Below are 21,935 nucleotides of genomic sequence, written 5' to 3'. Positions count from 1 at the left end.
CCTTTCTCTGTTGCTTGCCCATCATACAAGCTTCACATGGTTTCTTCAATTCAGTTATTGTAGGTAGGTGAGCAACCATACCTTGCTTTTGCATCTCCTTCAATACTGCAAATTCGATGTGTCCAAACCTTTCATGCCAAAGCTTACTTGTGCCCACTCCAGCGGTGGCTGTAAGAGCACTTAGCTCATACAGGTTGGTCCTTCTTTCTCCTTTGCCAACAATTGTGCCAGCACTATCAATAATTTCTGCACCTGTCTTCTTGAACCTCACTTCATGACCAAGATCAATTATGGCAGTAACTGATAAGAGATTTCTCCTGATTTCGGGAACAAACAACACATTTGAAAGCTTTTTGACTTCACCATTTGCAGCAACAAAAGAAATAGTACCTGTGCCCGCAGCAGGGCATTTAGCATCATTTCCAACCGTCACAGTGATGGATTCTTATAGAGACTGCATAGAACTGTATAGACCTTTCTTGTTGGTCATGTGATGGGAGGCCCCACTATCCAACACCCATGAGTCAATGGTAGATTCTTCTTGCGCTGAGGAGCACACTTCCTCAATGGTCGCCATGAATAATTCCAACTCTGCTTCAGTCGTATTGGCTGTCTCTTTCCCTTTACTTTTAAGGGTACCATTCTTTTCATCAGCCTTCTTGACACAACAATCTGCAATTGCATGTCCTTTCTTCTTGCAGTAGAAGCACTCTCCTTGAAACTTCTTCTTGCTGCCCTTCTTCTTTTTGTCACCATCTTTTTTTGTGGAGGAAACACCTTTGCCTTTTGCATTGGCAGAGAATGCAGCATCTCCATTGTTGCTTCCTTCTCGGGCTTTCAGCCTCAACTCCTCCTCCATTAATAATGCACAAAACTCCTCAAAAGTCAAAGCTTGAGGTCTCACCTAAGTATTAAGGGCAGTTACTAGTCCATCAAACTTTTGTGGACAAATCCGAAGACACCTCCGAGCTAGCTCTTCGCTAGTCTTTTGTATCCCAATGCTAGCCATCTGGTCATGTAGATTCTTAATCCGAGTGATGAATGCTCCAACCGTCTCTCCATCAGCAAACTTCTCCGCTGCTAGTTGATTCTCCAAGTTTTGAATCCTTGTTTGGTTTCGTGTTTCATACTGACTTCTTAGTACATTCCAAGCCTCTGACGCTTTGGTTGTATGCTAAATCAAAGTCAAAACACTATCAGAACAGCTTGTAACTAAAGCACACAATGCATCTGCATTCCTTCGTTTCCAAGCTCGTAGAAGATCTACATTCGGAGGAATCATCACACTAGGATTTGATGGGTCGGGGGTAGGCTGTGGTTCTGTGTCAGTCCCCAGCACAGTCTCCAGAAGCTCATAAAAATGAAAGATAGTTGTAATTTTGAACTTCCACAAGGTGTAGTTTGTACCATCTAACTTACCTTCGCTGAAGGTTGGTGGACGAATCCTCAGTGTTTGAATAGCCGGTATAGCAACACCACCTCCTGCACCACTTCCGAAAGTTGACATAGTTTCTATTTTCTGTTGAAGCCTTTGCCTCTTGCACGCTCTCTGATATCTAGAGCCCCCTGGGTTCTGATACCATGTAAAATATTACATGGCGCAGCGAACAGAATCTGAGAAAGAGATAAAGAGTACACAACAGATAAGAGGAGAATCAGTAAATTCTTTAACTTCAAACAATTGATACAAAGATGGCTCTGTCCACCCGTGTGCTTCCACCGCGTGTGAAGCTTAGATGACGATCTAGATAGAAGATAGGTGAAGAGCTTAAGGCTAGCTGGAACAACAAGTCTGACTGGGTGAAAGATGAGTGAGAGATGGCTGCGAAGGGGTTTAGCTTTTATAGCCCGCGAAGGTCGTTAGGTCGGCCTGCTGACCGACCTACCATATGAGCCTCCACTAGTCTGCCAGGGAATATTCCAAGGAATATTCCCTTTACCATCTGGCCGGCGCCCCTGAACCCCCGCCAGGGGGGCCGCTGGCCCCCCTGGGACCCCCCAGCCAAGGGCCACTTCCACGGCCCCCGAACCCCACAATAGGGGCCCTTTTAACTCCCTTACACCACAACTCGATGCAATGCACCTCGAGTTGCTACCAGCTTAACCACTCCATCTAACCCAAAGATTAGACCCACAACAGTCACCTTTTTGCCATCCGGTCACATAGACCTCATCTGATATACAAGTCAGGACTCAACCAATGTCCGGGCTCACATTTGGCTTCTCCTCATAATGGGGGCCTTACAACTTTGAGCACCATGGATCATTGGTAGCACCTAATGAGGGTGGGGCATTGATCATATCTAACAGAAATAAGGGAGGGGATGGTATAAGCTTGGGAGGGGGGATCTAGGCTATGATGATGGGGGATATGGGGGCATCGTTGCATTAAATCCCCAATCTCTCTCTCTCTCTCTCTCTCTCACACAACTCGTAGTACATGCCTCAGTCTCTCTAGACTCTCTCTATCTTCCATGCTTGCATATTCATCTCTCTAGACTCTCCCTCCCTCTCTCTCTCTCTCTGCACACAACCCCTTCCGCCTTCCACACCCCTTCTCCCCCAGGCAAGGGTTCCTGACCTCTCAATGCCAGACTCGCATACCTCTCCCTCAATGGATATAGCGGTAATGGAAAAACCCCCTCCCCTTCCATGTACCCAGCCTTGCAGCAGGCCAAGCTCTATCACCACATCGGCGGGCACATCCCGAAAAGGCACAGTGGGTTGTTGCAACATATAGTCACATGGCGATTCATGCGAGATGGTGATGGATCTGACAATGATGGCAGTGGCGAGGATGACTAGAAATCTAATGTTGGCGGGGGTTTTAGAAGCCGGATCTTGATGATCGAAGGCCATTTTCATGCCAGGGTCGATGAGGGACGACAGACTGTAGATGAAGTACTTTGATGACCAATTGCGCATTGATTTTGTGTCTCAAGGAGTGTGGGTGATCAAATTTGCCAATGCTGAGGGCTACCACTTCATGGCTAAGGTTCAAAACTGCAGCTTTGAGAATACATACATGATGGAAGCTACTGAAGAGAACAAGAACAAGGTCTTTGGAAAATATTTTATAGGATGGGTGAAGCCTTACAACGTTTGGGACCACACACAATTGCCAATATGGCTCAATTCTATGGCCAGCATGATGTTGGAGGTCATGGCTTATAGCTCTCTGTGTATTGCTTGTTTGGCAAAGGATTTATGTCCTTGGAATTACTTCTCTCAGATGGCTCTCCATTTGTCCAAAAAACTCTTATGGTTGGGTAATGTGTATTCTTACATAGTAACATGATAGCAAGTACTTCATGTGTGTAGCTCGTGGAAATCAATGAGGATTCTTTGCAGCCAGCTCTCAAGGACTTGGTACACATCTTGGTCATTGATATCCCTTCACTTATTCATTTACATGAAAAGTATCTTCTTTCTTTTATTATTCATTTGCATGACATTTTGTTCATCTAATGACCTAGCCACTTAGTCATCAATATCATCACAATCACAACCTCCAAATGATGTACCACTTGTTGAGGATTGATATCTGTCACCACTTTTTTTTGTCATCACCATTGTTCAATTTAACATATATCCTGTGTTAATGGTCATCAATGATCTATGGATTGTGGTATTTGCAATAGATTATGTAGGATGAATTATTATTCTCAAGTTCCCTAGGATGTTGAGGACTGATGCAAGACCTTGAGGCTTGATGTGCAATTCCTAACTCGATGTAGCAACAATTGATCTAATCGGCTAGTCTAATTAGGAGGGCAAGAGGTCATACTGTCAGGAGGAAGGGACTGAGGTAGGTTGCATCACAAAAATACAAAAATAAAAAAGAGGACATGATTGGGGAGCCGGCCTTAATCACTAGTTCATGGCCTAGTCAATATTGCATGGAGTAATGAAGACAAGCATGCATTCAGTTCATAGTGTGATGAGTGAGGAGTAAATCAAGGCACATCATGACTACTTCGAGTATCAACACTTATGTGGGTAGCCTTAACTTGTTGACCCTACTACCAAGATAGTTGGCATATGAAAAAAAAAATATAGAGGTGTTGCATGCAGCCAAGCATCATCAAGAAGAAGAGCACAATGCTTGGAAGCTTTGGCTCATGGTTAAAAAGGTGTAGTCAATAGTATTTGGGTTGGGGGGGGGGGGGGGGGGGGGGTCTATCGGAAGGATTGAAGAGAGCAACTTATGGCTACATGGAGGCCTTTTGTGTGGTGCTTCAAAGTGGATGCTTATCAAGACATCCATTATGCATAGATTGAAGAATCCCATAGTTTGTAGGATTTTTCTTCCATGTTGAGGTATGAAGTAATATAGGAAAACTACAAATACTCAGAGATATGCTTGGAATATGGAATCCAAGACAAACATGTACACAACAATAAGTCATTGGCTATATGGGCATTGACATCGGATCTCTTTCTCCAATAGGACTTTCTTTGGAAGATTGCAAGTGAATGAGTGATTGAGGAGGGAGCCCAAGAATAAATAGGCAAAAAATATGCTTAAAATTGGATCAAGTTGACTAGCCTCAAAATAGCCAAAAATAATAGTTGGCGAGCTAGATAATGCGAGGCAGCTCAAATCAAAGGCAAATAAGTTGGCACCCACTGACCAACACACAAAAAGAAATGCACATCTTACAAATATACATACATATTCACTCATGAGCTAACTAATCTCCTAATATTCTTTCTTAGATCATGGCTAATCTGGTACTATACATTATACAATGATCACGACTCATCATAGTACATACAACAAGGAGGATCAAAGTAGGACTATGTATATCCATGTAGTGAGTGGCTAGCCCACCACCAAGATGCCTTGAAGAGAGCGTGATGTTGATGCTAACCATTTCAAAACCTAAAAATAGTGAAGTATCATATCAACTCTCTATGTTTGTCAACAATGCCTTGTAGTAGCATACATGATCATCTTGTCAATAGGGCCTCTCAGCATATGTGACTATGGATTTCCTGCCTTCAACAAGATTGCCAAAGTGTACACTTAGGTGGGCTCAAACTAGGAGCCAATTCCACTCTTGGTCAAGAAATAGACCATGGTGAACCTCGACGTTAATCCTAGCTCCAAAAGTTTTAAACCTATTAGACCTTAGTTGATGTGAAGGAAGGGACATTCCTCTCTAGATCCTTCGCACCTCTATACCTCTATAGATGAGGCTCATTTATCCCATCTCACCACTCTCTCTAACACTCCAGAGTCGTGAGAGATGATTGCATCACTTGCACTAGAAGGTAGCTAAAGGGTCGTTCATTAAACTCCAGAGGGAGCTTGTAGAGTAGAATCCCAAGAAGATGTGCTTCTAGAAGAGCCAATTGTATATATCGAAGCTGATCCTATACCCGTGTCACATGAAGCAAGAAGGATTTAACAATGTCTTTAGGATTGAACTTCATCAATTGGAGCTATCCATAGATAATCATTGCACACATGCTTGATGTCTCTCATACAACATCTGAAGCTTATCCCACACCTCTAAAGTTGTTTGATAGGAGGCAACTTTGACATTGGTGCATTTAGCCACCTTTGTCCCAATTTGGAGAGTGGAGGTTCTAGGTCCTCTCATTGTATCTATCATCACTAAAACTACTAAAAATATTTTATGAAACCTTAAGATATAGTTTGCTATTAATCCTATGATAAAACTAGTATTTTGTATCTATTACATAAGGATCTATTAAATTCTTCTATTCAAAAAAGTAAACTTATAGTAAGGGATTTATAAATTATGGTATAAAGTCACAATAGGGTCAAGAGAATGTCACAAAAAAGGTTACATAAGGATAGATAAAACATGCCATGAATGCACGTTATATATAGGATTCATAGATAGTGAACCCCCCCCCCCCCCTGAGTTAAAGGTAAATGTGACCCATATTGAGGAGAGAACAACACAAAAGTGACAAAGTACAAATGCACATAAAGTACAATAGAATGAGGAAAGACGTCATCTCATCCAACGCCCATCAACTTCCTAAGGAAGGCAAAACACTCCGCCAAGAGACTTTTGGTGAGAAGATCTATAGGATTTTGGTTAATTGAGATCTTGTAAGCTCAATGGACTTGTCTTTAGCAACCTCTCGGATAAAGTGGTAATATACCTCAATGTGCTTTGACTTCACATGGAAGACCTAATTCTTGGCCAATTGAATAGTACTCATTGAATTCAAATGCAATGTTGAGACCACACCAGTAATACCAAGATCCACCACTAGATGACCTAACTAGAGAGCTTCTTGCAAGCCTCAGTGGTGGGTGGCTGCAAAATACTCGGCCTTGGTAGTAGAGAGGGATGTGCATTTCTGCTCCTTGGACATCCGAGAAATATTACCTTCAGCAAGGTGAAGACGTAGCTAGAGAGGTGGACTTCCTACTATTTGCATGTCATGCATAATCAGAGTCAATGTACCCCACAACTCCTATATATCCTAGCCACCATAACATATGTATATATATAATATGTCCTTCAGGTACCTCATGATAACTTTACAACATCTCAATGCCGTTTGCCAAGTCTAGCCATATAGTTGCCACAGCTCCCACTACAAATGCTATGTTAGGATGAGTGGCTATCATGGCATACATCAAACTACCCACTATGGATGCATAAGGGATATTGGCCATCTCAGCCTTTTGCTCATTAGACTGCAAACAATCATCTTGACTAGCCTTCACATGAGAAGGTAGAGAATAGCCAATAGGCTTACCATCCTACATATGCAACCGCTCAAGGACTTTTTGGATATACTCCTTTTGTGATAGATAAAGGGATCCCCTAGAGCGATTGCACGTGATGCATATCCCAAGAATGTGTGAGGCTTGTTCCATCTCCTTCATCTCAAAGCCCTTTTTAAGTTGTGTTTTCAAGTCATCTAGCTCATCATGAGCTCTCCCAGCAATAAGCATATCATCCACATAGAGTACCAAAATCATAAGGCTACCATCACGAGCCTTGTTCTGTATAAACACAAATCCATAGCACTACGGCTATATCCTTATGAATGCATAAAATAATCAAACTTGTGGTACCATTTCTTAGGTGCCTGATTAAGGCCATAAAGGCTCTTTCTCAACTTACACACTAGGTATTCCCTACCTTTTTCCTCAAAGCCCTTAGGCTACTGTATATAAATCTCATCATGCAAGTCTATATGTAGAAAAGCCGTCTTTGCATCCATTTGATAAAGGTCCAGATCTAGTTGATCTACCGATGCTAGTACCAAGTGTCATAGGGCATCATTTTTACCACATGAGAAACGACTCATCAAAGTCAATACCATGTTCCTACTCGAAACCCTTAGCCAACCAATTTGGCCTTATAAACACACTTGGGACATCCAAGGATACTTTACAACTTGTATATCCACTTGCATACTAGGGCCTTTTGCCACTTGGCAAAGGAACCACTATGATTGCATAGCCCTACCCCATGAGTGACTATCATATCTATACATTGCCTCATCATAAGAGAGAGGCTCACCTACATCTATCACTATAACATAATCCATGGAGGGCATAAACTGCTTAGAGGCTAACGTCTAGCTCTAATAGAGCATCTCAAAACATAAAGATCTTGGGCCACTGGAGTATCAATTTCTGTAGGCTATCTAGCTGATTATATGGGAGCAAGAGACTTCTCCTGAAAGATCACCCTATGTGCCTCAACTACTTGCTTAGGCTACTTATGCATCTTTTTCTCATGGAAACCTACATCATGGCTGCGGATATCCCAGCGAGCTTGCAAATCCCATAGCCCATCTCACCTATATCCCCACAACCAAGAAAGATGTATTTCATGAACATAGGATTGAGCTTATTGCACTTGTCCTTAGAAACATGACAGAATGCCTCACAACCAAAGATGTCCAAATGAGCATATGATGGAGGTTTCCCAATCCATACCTCCTCTACAACCTAGCAATCAATAGCAGTGTAAGGGGACTTGTTAATTAAGTGTATGGTAATAATAACTACCTTAGACCAAAAGTGCTATGATAATTCTTCTTGGCTAAGCATACTATGGACTCTCTCCTAAATCATCCTATCCATACATTTAGCAATACCATTTTGGGGAGGGTTGTAAGGGGTAGTCAATTGACACTTAATATCCCTATCATCACAAAACTGCTCAAAAGCTTTCAAGACATACTCATTCCCATTATTAGACCTTAGGCATTTCAGCCTATACCTAGAATAGTTCTCAACAAGGGCAAGCCAATGTTGAAAGGTAGACAAGACATCTGATTTTTGCTTAATAGGGTAAGCATAGACCTTATGTGAGTTATCATCAATGAAGATGACAAAGTACTTTGCACCACCTAGCAATTGACAGGGCATGGGACCACATACATCCAACTGAACAAGAGCCAAAGGCTCACCCATGCACTCATGGTGGACATCTCATGCATACTACATGTCTACCTGCCATATAAACAATGATCACAAGACTCAAAATACTTATAATCTTGGAGATCAAAAGACACTACAAGTTGGTAAGTATTTTCATTCCTTTCAAAGACATGTGACCAAGTCAATGATGCCAAAGAGATATATGTGGAACTGCAGCCATAGCCAAAACATGGTCAAGTGACCTAGATACAAGCAAGGGATAGAGGGTACTAGACTTAGCACCATGTGCAATAATAAGATTCCCACAGATAATCTTCCATGAGGAATCACCAAAAGAGACAAGATAACTTGCATCATCCAAGGTGCTAGCAAAGATAAGGCTCTTCATGGGAGCCAGTACATGATGTATATCGTGAAGAGTGAACATGTTTCTTGAACCAAGAATATCACCAATACCAACTATCTCCAATGCTAGGTCATTACCCAAACGGATGGATCCAGTCATATTGCAATAGGAGTGAAACCACTCTTTATGAGGGGTCACATGAAAGGAAGCCCTTGAATTTATCAACCAACATTAAGCGTATACTAATAAGCATAAGTTATTGTGAAGTATCCAAGAAAAAGGCTACCAATATGAGATCATCAAACACATTAGGATGTTAGGATAAAAGTTTGGATAATATATGGATAGGAAAATATGTGGACAAAAGGATCCCATAGTTATCCACCTTGTAAATATCTCAGATATTTAGAGAAGAATCTCACCTACCTCATTTAATATACCATGTATATATACAGCTACTAACAATGAAATGATCAATTGCAATTCATTCCATTTTTTATATTGTCTCTATCTCTTTCTCTTATTGTGCACAGTGTCCTTTCATCTACAAATCCTCTAATTCTTGATTTTTGCTACATGGTATCAGAGCACCAGGTCCTAGTTCTCTAGCTTATCACATTCTCCTCAAAATCACAAACTATTAGTCCTCCTTTACTCTCATTCTTCAAATGGCTCTCATCAATGCCACTACCTCCTACAACCAACACATCAAGTTCAACAAACTCAATGGCAGAAACTATCAAGTATGGAAGCTAAGGATGGAGTGTTGAGTGTTGAAATGACTTGTTTTTTGGCTAATTTTTGTTGTTTTTGAGAGCTGAATGGTTGATTTTATGAGATGATTGATTGGTTTGGAAGTGGTTTGAGAGTGTTTTGGATTATATTGATTATGTTTTGGAAGTTTATGATGTTTATTAGTGGAGATATGAGGTTCTGAGAGGTTCTAATTGTTTCTTTATACCTTCTGTATAGTTTCTGTTTTGTTCTGTTTGTCATCTGTAAGGAGGGATGGAGTATTGATTGATGAAGATTGAGATCTTGTGAAAGCTTATTGAACGGTTTGTGAGAGTTTGAGTATGAGTTATGAGGTTTTGATGACCTTCTGTAACCTTCTAAAGACCCTCTATAGAGCCTCTATCTCTGCTCTATCTCTGTACTGTAACTGTACTGTAGTTGTTCTGGTACTATACTGTGATTGTTATGTATGCTTCTGTATGTGTTCTGTTGGATGAGAGTGTAGCTTGGAAAAGTTTTCTAGCCTTGGAAAGAGGTGAATACAAGTGCAAAAGAGCTGAAAGAAGTGAAAGAAGTAGTTGCTGAAGACTCAAGTGAAGACTGGAGTGAAGTGACAGTAGTGAGCTATGAAAAGACACTGTAGTGGCTCTGGTGACTCTTCATATTAGACATACCTCTTGGGAGGGGTATCCACGACCTAAGAAGGATTATTGAGAGTGATTACGAGATATTGTAGTGAGGATATGATGTATTATTGATGGAGAGAGAGAGAGAGTCAGAGATAGCCAATTCTACTGAAACAGAGTGATTGTATATGAGAGATTGAGAGAGAAGACTATGAAGATATTGAAGATGAATACTATGTGATGTATTTCCATTCAAAGATGGTGTATTTCTTTGCTCCCTTTGTTCTATTGATGGATTTTGTGAAGATATTGAAGAATATGGTTGATTCTATCAAATCCGTGGGAGATCTACATGATGTTGCATGAAGATTTGTTGTGCCTGGTGTTCTTTTCTTCATTGTGATCATATGAAACATAATAAACAAGCTTGTTGATGTTACAATATAGATTTTCTTGCAAGAGAATTCCCTTTTCCTTGGTGTTCCTCTTGGGGCTCCATGTTTTTGGTGCGTAGCCGGGGAAACTTGCCATCAGCACACTAGAAGAGGCTGAAAATGAAGGAATTGGCATTGCCAAGAAGAGAAGAATTCAATGGATGTTTGTAAAGTTCCTTCTTCCACTGAAGAGTTGGAATTGCCACTTTTCACAAGAAGTTCATCCCACAATGGCGGAAACACATCACCATCATGATGCATGCTCTATGTGGTGGACAGTTCCCTCTTCCTGTTGAAGCAACAGAAACTTGCATCTTGGTGGCAAACTGTTTGGGAACAAACTGAAGGGCAGAAACAGAGAGAATGACCATCCATGGAAGATTTGGCATTCATTGAGAAGTTTCCAGACATCATCAAGTGGGAGATTGTGAAGAAGCTTCAAGAGTCTTGGTCTATAGAGGTTCACAGAGACAAGAAGGAAAAGAGTTGGAATTTGTTCGTAGATGCTCAACAGCAAGATACATGGGATGCTTAGTGCACTGATAATCTTATGTTTGTTCAATTGGCAACCCACTGGAAGTTGGTAGACAGAGTGTTCTTTACAACATACACTGTTGAAACCATCAGAAGCTGGCATTACTATGATGATGGCACCACCACAATGCTCAGACGCATGCATTTTGACACCTTCAGAACCGAATACCTTCCTCTGTGCAGTGGCATGAAAGTAGAATTCAGAGACGTTGAAAAGAAAGAAGTAGAAGAAATGTTGGCAAGACAGTCCTCCAAAGACTGAAGCCTTCTGTTAACCCTCTGTGGAGCACTAACAACATAGTGGAGCCAACCCCCTGATGAATGATGCAATAAAGAGGCAACCGTTAGAACGAGTCCAAAGGTACATGAGAAGAGAGAAAGCAAAAATCAAAGCCGAGAACGAGCTCGCAGCAGAAGCCGCCTTTGACGCCCTTGCGGAACTCTTTACAGAAGTCCCAATGGCACATCAAGCCCTTCCTCCTCCTGCTGGAGGTCCACTTCCAAGCCAGATCCGTCCTGGAAATATTGATGATAGGCCAACGAATGTAGGTCCATTGCCAGTTTTTAAGGGGGAATACAATGAAGACCCCGATCTTCATGTAGCATAGTTTATGGTAGCATGTGTGGCTAACAATGCTAGAACCCTTGAGCATTGGTTAGCAATATTCCCCGCCACTTTCAAGGGCACGGCGTTTCAGTGGTATGAGAGACAAGCAGCAGGAACTTTTGGCACATGGGACGACCTGAAGTTGGCCTTCCTCACTATATTCAAGCGTGAAGGTTTTGAAGAGCAGATGCGAGAGGAATTTATGAACCTAAGTCAGTCCTCTGGAGAAAGAGTGGAAGCTTATGTCTCACGAATGAAATCCATCCTGAAGAGATGAACTAACCATAATCTAGATGATGGCATTCAGAAGGGGGTGTTTCTCAGAGGATTACAACCAGAAGTCCGTAAGTTTGTGGAGCTGCAAAGACCAGCCACACTGCAAGCTGCAACAGAAGGTGCAAGACTGTACGATGAAGTGGAAGCTAGATTGGCGATGAATCCAGGAAGAGGAGTCCTACCTCCTCTGATGCCAGGAATGATATACCCACCAAATGCAGTCCCAGGGACTGTTCCCTACCCCTACCAACAGATGCCCCCAATATCACAGTACAGTGCACCAAATCCACAGTGGCCACAATCAATGCCTCAAATGATGGTTCAACCACAACAACAATGGTCCCAACCAATTTCCCCAATGCCAAATCAGCAGAGCAACAGTGGAACCCTACCAACTGGAGCCAACAGCCAACAGTTCAAACAGGAGCTCTGAATCAGAATCAGAACAGAGACCCCTCTGCCCCAGCCCAACCCGTTTATGCAGTGATTACAAAGACTCCTCAAAACTCTACTGCCAGTACCTCAGGAGGAGAAAGCTTGAAGGATTACTTATCCAACTCAGTTGCAAATATCAAAAAGGAGTTGATGGATGTGATTACAGAGCAGCTACAAACGCTGAAAGTGAATACTGCTAGCATATCCAACGTTGCAGGAGCAGGCAGAGATGTGATGCGGTCAAATATTTGGTGTGGTAAGTGTCATCAAGCAGGCCATTTAGCCACTGAATGCACACGAAAACCAACCATTCCTGGAGCTTTATGTTCCTACTGTTTGCGAAAAAACCATACAGAGGACATTTGCTCTCTGAAAGAGATGCATGATAGGAGAAGAAAGGAAGAAGACGCAAGATTCAACTTGATGGAATCCAAAATGACAACACAGGATATTGGACCCAAGCCTAGAGAGTTTGGTCCTAATTTCGGACCTAAAAGATTTCCCTCACAAAGTTATAGAGGAAGATAGTCTGTGGTGGTGGTCAGAGATCAGAAGTGGAGTGTTACAGATGTGGAGAAAAATGACGCATTTCACCAAATTGTCCAAATCCTAGAAGGTTAGTGGATTACAAGCCCTTATGCAGTCGTTGCAAAGGAGAAGGCCACACTGCAAAAGACTGTCCAAGCTCAGCCCCAGTGAAAAACAGTGCCACTGATAATTCAGCCAAGGCCCAAGAGCCTACCTCCAATTTAGTGGAATTGGAAGTTGCTGCCATCACACGTGCAAAGAAGAAGGAACCACCTATCCAGAAAGAAAACAATCCTCCTACCAGAATAGTGAAGTTCAATCTTCCACCAGAAGAACAGAATAGAACAAAGCCTGACAGTGCCGTACAGAGCACTACAGTGCCACAGAGAGTTACAGAGACAGTTCCAGAGACAGGACCAGAGGTCCGGGAGATAGAAGAGGAGGAAGTGCCACAAGTGGCAGAAGAAGTTTCCATGATTCCTTTATTGGAAGAAATAAGGAAAATGAAAATGGTTGTTGCCCCATTCCCTAGCCGGTTAGAGAAGCCAGTGGATTCTATTAAGGAATACGATTTGGTCAGAGATCTAGATACCTTTAAACCAAACCTCACATTCCAACAATTATTGGTGTTGTCTCCCAGTTGCCGAAAACGGTTCAAAAGTATACTGACAAGAAGACGTGGATTAAGGATTGCTCCCTCAATAGCAACAAAGTCCACGGAGCATGTAAAAGAAGTGGATGTGGCTAACGCCTTCCTAGATCCGGGTACCCCAGAGACTGGCGTGTGGATAGAAGACTGCTTCATTGCAAATGCACTGATTGATGGTGGTTCATCAGTGAACATTATGACGGATGTGACAATGAAGGATCTAGGCCTGCAAGGTGTGCAACCCACCCAATGGCTCATCAGACTGGCGGATCAGAGCAGAATCAAGCCTTTGGCATTCTCCCATATGTGAAGACTACAGTGGCTGGAAAAGATTATTGGCTAACCTATCTGGTGGTGAAGCCAAACTCTTATGGTACATCCTACCCTCTATTACTAGGCAGACCATGGCTTTTTGAAGCCCGAGCAAGGACGGATTGGTTCAAAGGAACCTTGACCTTGGGAAGAGGAACCAATAAAGTGGTGTTGAAGCTATATGGTTCTCAAAAAGGACATGGATCCACCTCCTTGGAATTATCTTCTGACTCTCCTAATGAGGCTACAGATGGAACATCAGCAGATGAAGATGCTGTCAAACAGATCCTTCCCAAGAAAACAGTGGCACGTTCCTTAACAGTGGATACTGTAAGCCAACTTCCAAAAGATGCAAAGTCCCTGTCAATGGGTGAATACTTCCTACCTGAACCAGGAACGATTTCTGAAATCACTTCTGACAGTGAGATAGAAGCATGGATGTACTACTCTCCCTGTTACATGGCCATAGCAGAGCCAGAGACAGAGGCAGAAGAGGAAACAGAGAACCTGTTCTTCTCCTACAGAGCTCGTACAGAGACAGAAGCAGAGACAGAGACAGAGACGGAGACAGAAGAGGATGGAAATGATATGGAAGAAGAAGGTTATGAAAGTGAACCAGAAGAAGCTATCCCACCTGAAGAGGATATATATGAAGAAGAAGTTTCAGAAGCATCAGAAGCAGACGAGCTCATGCTATGGGATAGAATGGCGATGGTACCATTTGGTCTGGTAAATGGATCTTCTCATATGTAAAATCTTTATAAGAAATGGATTAAGAAGAATAAGCCATCTTTCAGCAGTGGCTCATGCCGTCCTCAACCATCCTTGCCAAAGAAAGATGATGATGATGCACCGTGCCAACAAGCACCAGTCTCACAATTCCAACAGGCATCAGAGGGTCCCTGTTATGTGACATTCCTGGACGTGTCATCAGAAGATGAGTCTTCAATCCAAGAGGTAACTAATCGTGAAACCAAACCCGAAACGGCCCTAATCCCATTTCAACATCTCAAGGAGCAACCTCAGTCTCCACCAAAAGAAGAAGTTGGTTCTAGTGGGACATCCGAAGAGGACATCACTCCCTTGAAGGAGTCGGATCTGTACCCAGAAGCAGTCCGTAGGACCTTCATCCGTGAAGTAGAAGGTGAAAGGCAGTTAACCTTTGTGGATGCAGATGGCACTAAATGCCACTTGAAGGTGGGTAATAGCCTACTAGAAGAGGAGTTGTCAACTTTGTACAACTTGTTGAAAGAGAATTTGGACGTGTTTGCGTGGTCCTACAAAGACCTAAAGGGGATTGATCCCACAATATGTCAACATCATATTGACTTGGAGCCTGATGCCAAGCTAGTACGGTAACGACAGAGGCGAATGAACCCGAATTATTCCACATTGGTGAAAGCAGAGCTGCTGAAGCTTCTGGAAGCCAATTTCATCTATCCTGTGGCAAATAGTGAATGGGTTTCACCCATCGTGGTTGTACCCAAGAAGAATGGCAAATTGCAAATATGTGTTGACTTCCAAAAGCTCAATTCCAAGACGAAGAAGGATCACTTTCCGATTCCTTTCACAGACCAACTATTGGACACAGTGGCAGGACATGAGCTTTATTCCCTTCTGGATGGATTCAGCAGATATAACCAAGTCCAAATCGCAGAAGAAGACCAGTCCAAAACAACCTTCACCACAGAATGGGGGACCTACGCTTATCGAGTGATGCCGTTTGGGCTCTGCAATGCCCCTGCTACTTTCTAGCGAATCATGATGGCCGCATTCCAAAATCATCTGCACGACTTTATTGAGGTATATTTGGATGACTTCTATGTCTATAGTTTGATCCGTGAACACTAGGGACACCTGGAACAATGCTTTGGGGAGTATGGGATTTCCCTCAACCCCGACAAATGCATCTTTGGGGTCTCTTTTGGAGTTTTGTTAGGCCACATTGTCTCTGCACAAGGGATATCAACAGACCCTGCAAAGATTGAAAAGATCGCAACTTTGACAGCACCCACCAACCTCAAACAGTTGAGGGGATTCCTAGGCCATGTGGGTTACTACAAAAGGTTCATAGCTCATTTCGCAACAAAGGCAACCTCCTTGCACAAGCTTCTGAGGAAAGATGCAGAGTTTACTTGGACGGAAGAATGTGACAAGGCCTTCAACACTCTGAAGCAGTGTCTGATTGAGGCACCCATTCTGCAACCTCTTGATTGGACAAAGGAGTTTCATGTACACACTGATACATCTATTGAAGGCTTAGGCGCAGTTCTATGCCAGAAGGGCTCCTCGAAGCTGGATCAACTCATTTATTACGCAAGCCGGAAAGTCACTGATCGGGAACGGAACTATACAGTGACAGAGCTAGAGTGCTTGGCAATGGTGTTTGGCCTAGAGAAGTTTCGCCACTATCTCCTGTCTAGCCACTTTAAGTTTTATGTGGATCATGAGGCCCTGTCCTTCCTAATGAACAAAGCAGATGTGAAAGGACGAATGATGAGATGGCTCCTTCTATTCCAGGAGTTTGACTTTGAGGTAATTACCAAACTTGGTCGTTCCCATGTTCTGGCTGATCATCTGTCGCGTATCCCACAAACTGTAGATGAGGAGCAGGATGATCCAAACCTCCCTGATGCTTCCCTATTCCTGGTAGAAATCGTAACCCCTTGGTATGCAGGCATTGCCAATCTACTGGCAACCCAACAATACCCTCCTGGTATCTCGAGTCGGGAAAGAAAGAAGCTTATGTTAGAATCAGCCCCCTACACCCTGCTAGGTGGTGCACTGTACAAGAAAGGCAAAGATGAAGTGTTTCGAAGATGTGTTGCAGGAGATGAGATTGGGATTGTTTTGAAGGCTTGCCATGACGAGCCATGTGGAGGCCACTTTGCAGGAGAAGCTACAGCCAGGAAGGCTCTGCTAGCAGGATATTGGTGGCCTACCATTCATAAGGATGCCTATGATTACTGTAAAAGATGTGATGCTTGTCAGAGAATGGGGAAACCCACCAAGACAAGTGCCATGCCACTGCAACCTATCCTTCCTTTAAAGCCGTTTGAGAAGTGGGGCATCGACTTTGTAGGTCCAATCGATCCTCCCACCAGAAGGAAACAGAACAGATACATCCTCGTATGTATGGATTATGTCACAAAGTGGTGTGAGGCTAAAGCCCTAAAGCGGGACGATGGTAACAACGTGGCCCTGTTCATGTACGAGAACATCATCACCCGTTTTGGCAGTCCCTTAGAGCTGGTAAGTGACAGAGGCACTCATTTCATTAATAAAGTCATGGAAGAGTTGACAGAGTTGTATAAGATCCGCCACCGCAAGTCCACTCCTTATTACCCCAGAGCCAAAGGCCAAATCGAAGTCACGAATCGTATCCTCTGCTTGATTCTGACAAGAACAATTACGGCACATCGTCGTGATTGGGAAGATCAACTTACAGAGGCCCTCTGGGCATACAGAACCTCCCATAAAGCAGCAATAGGACAGACACCCTTCCAGCTGGTGTATGGTACAGAAGCTGTTTTCCCTGTTGAACTGGAATTACCCTCTTTGAGAGTGGCTATCAAAGAGTGTTTGGGGGATGATGATTCACTACAATGCCGTCTCCTGCACCTGGAATGTTTGGACGAAACTCGTAGGATGGCTCTACAGTGCATGGAAGCCACATAAGCTCGACGCAAGGCTTACCATGACAGTTTCATCAAGTACAAGGAATTCAAAGAAGGTGATTTGGTCCTAGCCTATGATTCACGATTTGGCAAGTTTCTTGGCAAGCTCCAACAACGATGGATGGGCCCATATAAGGTACTTGATGTCAACCCTAATGGCTCAGACCATTGATGCCTTTGATGATCCCTTTCTGATCAATGGATATCGCTTGAAGAAGTACTTCCCTCCTTGGGGAACTTGGCAATCACGGTCACCTGATCCTTTACCTCGTTGGCGTGGCACTGTAACTCTTATGATGCTAATTCTGATAGCCGTTCTTCCGCCACTCCTGATGAGGTGGATGCAACCCTCTGTCCCCTCAACCCTACCTTCCAGCCTTGATCTCTTATTCGCTATTTTCCACCAACGACAGTGGCGAGGTTGGTTCTGATACATGGTCTTTCTACCATTCCCTTGCTTAATTCGAAGAGAAAGAAAAAAAAAGAAAAAAAAAGAGAAAAAAAAATATACATATCGGTCATGGGAGAAAAGGACTTCGGTCCCTGTCATGCCGACCTATTCTTCGAGAAAAGGTGGAAACACCCTTGGGAGTAGGAGAAAAAGAAAGAAAAAAATAAGAAAAACAAAACTGTTATGGGAGAAAAGGAAGCAATTCCCTGTCATAGCAGGCCTCGTTCCAAGAAAAGGTGGCACACACCCTTGGGCGGGAAGCTGGCTGTGGAAAAGGTGGCAACACCCAGCAGTCCAAAAAGTGGATTCATTAATTGATATCTCTAGGATCCAATTCCGAAGCTACCTCCCTTGGTACGCTGTGTCCTGGGTCTCTTTGCAGAGCGTCTAACTGTTCTCTAGCAAACGCCATGTCCTATCCAACTCAACATTCGATTTGATGGCTACCTCCCTGGGTATGCCTCTTCGACAATTGATGACGTGATCTTCATCGACAAACAATTGAGTGATGCGAGCTTTCATCCTAACCGGATGGGGAAAGTGAGTATGGGTTGCCCTCTGTAACTATCAACAATGAGTGAGACAGAGGGTGGGGCGAGAGACCAGTCTTTTCCCTTCAAATCAAATGAGAGGTGAGTAGTGTGAATGAAGTGTTGCATGCACGGGATGGGCCTCTCAATGCACAAAGCACAATTTGTTTCTGTGCATTGCACCATACGGCTCCCTGACCTTCCTTCACGCACTGTATGCCGGCACAGGGCGGGATGCATAGTTGCACCATCAAATGCGCACAAGGCATACAACCTCTGCACAAGTGACCGTGAGGATTACATCAATGGGTTTCAGGAAAGGACTGCCCTCATGTATCTATCAGCAGAGCGTGAGACAAAGGGTGGGCTGAGTGTGACTGGAGTTTCTTCAATCAATTACCGAGAGGTGAGATTAAGGGACGTTACGACACTTGGAGTCAGGTATGTTCCCGTCTCCCTATGCACCCACGAGATGGGTCTCTACCATCATCAACACAAGACACGTCATCCTGTTCTGTACACTACACTGTAAGGCTCCCTTGCCTTCTCCTTGCACTTATGCCAAACGGGTTGGACGCATTGATGCACTATCAACTGTGCACCCTGGCATACTCCTTCTACACCATTCCCTTGTCGATTTCTAAACCGGGTACGAGATATGGGTTTCAATCATTATTACTCGAGTGATATTAGTCCTGGGGCGAATGACAGTTCTTTCATTCCATTTGAGTGCCTGTGAGTTGAGTGTAGTATCCCTCATCATCGACGAATTTCCTGCGATTCCTTCAACCAGCTACCTCCCTGGGTACTGCTACGTGGTCCCTACCATGACGGATGTGTACCAAGAAGATGCATTGGTATCTCCGGCAATCGACAACGACACAGGAAGTGCCATCGACAATCAACTGTGATCCTCAACAAATGGGCCAAGTTTTTCTAACCCTACAACTTCTGTTTCTCAGTGACATTCATGTTTTACGTGTGGGGACGTTAGTGGCTAGTCTGTGGCGTGGTCCTAGGTCCCTGTTGTTCAGTTACCCCTGTCCGTTAAGGTTTTAAGTGTGGGGACGCGTCCCTGCGCGTCTACATTGTATACCCTTCTGCATATGCCTCAACCTACTCATGCATGTATGCCATGACTTGCTTTTACCCTAATGGGGTCCCTTCCCACCCACATGTTCATTTTCCACCCGCCCTTGGGGCTGTTCCCTTGCAGTTTTCCTTCATTCTCTGATTTTGCGGTCTTGCCATGTGAATGCACCCTACGTTTACCGAAGTCCACATCCAACCTTATAGCCCTGTTCCTCCCTCTGAACTAACCATTTTTTCTTTTTACTTGCCCCTGTTCCGGTGCACGATTTTCGAGTTATTAATTTCTGAAGCATTTTGCGCAAATTAGCCAGTTTTCTATATGAACGCACTTTGCTTGCTTCGGCACTGTGATCTGACATCATAGTCCTAACAAACACTTTTCACCTGACATTTTTTCTTTTTACTCCGTGTCATTTTGATGCACGGTTTTTCCAATATTAATTTTCCGGTTTTTTAAGACTTTTTCGTGCGTCTTTTTGACATTTTTCCATGTGAACCTGCCTCTTTTGCATCGGAATTCCAATTTGATTTGATAGCCGTGTCCCCTGTTCCTTCTCCCACCTTTTTTCTTTTCCCTCCACCCTCTTTCGACTTCTGGATTTTTAATTATTAATTTTTCAATGTATTTTCGGGTGTATTGTTGGTTTTTTGCATGTGAACCCCTCCTACTTCCACCAAAACTGCGTTTTAACATGACAACCCTGTGCCATCCCTTCCTGCGGACATTTTTCCTTTTTATTGCATGTCATTCCGGTGAACGGTTCGTCCAATATTAATTTCCGATCCCATTTTCGGATTTATTTTTTGGGTTTTTCCCATGTGAACGTGTCTTATCTTAGTCGGAACTATATTTTAATGTGATAGGATTGTCGGGCACGTCTTTCTGCACATTTTTTCTTTTTCCTGGACCTCGTTCTAATGCACGGATCTTCCAATATTAATTTTTAATTGCGTTTTTGATTCGTTTTTTTTGTGTTTTTGCACGTGAACGCCCTGTCTTTCCCCCGGAACTCCCGTTGCACATTTTTCCTGTCTTCCCCCTGTTGTCCTGCCCACTTTTTGTTTTTACAACATTTCGGTTTGACGTTCGGATTGGGAGATATTAATTTTTCTTTATTTTTTTGTGTTTTCTCACGTCCCGTCCCGCGCGTGAACACGCTCGTTTTCGATTTTACGCGTCTTCACGCTCCCCGATCGCATTCGCGTGCCTCGTCCCCGCATCCGAGCGCCCTTTCACTCTCGTCACGGCAATTTTTTTTTTACCCCGGCCCCGCGCACGTGCGCGGGACGGGGGTACACCTTTCCCCCTTGGGCGACCCCTCTACCACATTCCTTGGGCACCCCCCCTCCTATGGCCTCTGCCCCTTCTCCTATGCCCTACCCACCCCATGACCCCTACCCTTCCTAGGGGCACCCCATCCCTTGGCCCCCCCTTGGGCCCCTGCCCATCCCCACACCCTTCCCTATCCCCCCCTACCCCTACCCTGACCCCTCCCAGCCCTAACCGTCTTCTTATCCCTCCCTCTTCCCTGCGTCCTCCCTTCCCTCCCCTCCTCCTCCATTCCCTCTCCTCCATTTTCTCCTCCCTCTCCACCCTCTTCTCCATCCCCTCCTCCTCTGCTCCATCCCCTCCTTCCCCTCCACCTTCTCCCTCCCTTCCTCTTGCCTGCCCTGCCTATGGCCCCATCGCTACCACATCCGCCAACATGCCCGCCGCCGGGTCGCTCAACGCCGCCGCCCTCCAGGTCGCCACGCAGCCAACCGCGCCGCCCTCCAGGCCGCCACGTCGCCCTCCAGGCCGCCTGCGCCCCGCCCTCTGACGTCGCCCCTCGCCCTCGATGTCGCCAGCCGCCCACTCCACCTGCCGTCGCGCCGACCTCCCGCCCTGCACGACCGCCCATTGACCTTGCCTTCCCGCCTCCTCCACGTGCCCCCCAACCAAACCCCCCCCCCCCATAAACCCCCGTCCCACCCGTCGACAGCAACCCCCTCCATAAACCCCGGTCCCACCCGTCGACACCCTCGTCGACACGTGCGTAGGTGTGTACGCACGCGTGGGAGCTTGAGATAGTTCGTGATTGATCGTGCGCGGGTGCGGGACTTTGTTCGTCCGTTGCTGCCACGCAGCTTATTTCTGGGTATTTTCCCAGATTTTTAATTCAAACACCCAAAATCTTTACAACACTTAAAAAAAAAACACAATAAAAAAATAAAATTTAAACAAAAACCAACCTTTAAAATTCTTTAAAAAAATACAAAAAAAATTCTAGAAATTTTCCTATTATTTCTGCAACCCATGGCCATATTTTTC

This window comes from Lygodium microphyllum, chromosome 5 (genome assembly GCF_053477565.2).
Source record: "Lygodium microphyllum isolate KBCC chromosome 5, Lygodium_microphyllum_v1.1.10, whole genome shotgun sequence".
NCBI classification, from domain to species: Eukaryota; Viridiplantae; Streptophyta; class Polypodiopsida; order Schizaeales; family Lygodiaceae; genus Lygodium; species Lygodium microphyllum.
Note: the sequence above shows the minus strand (reverse complement) of the source record.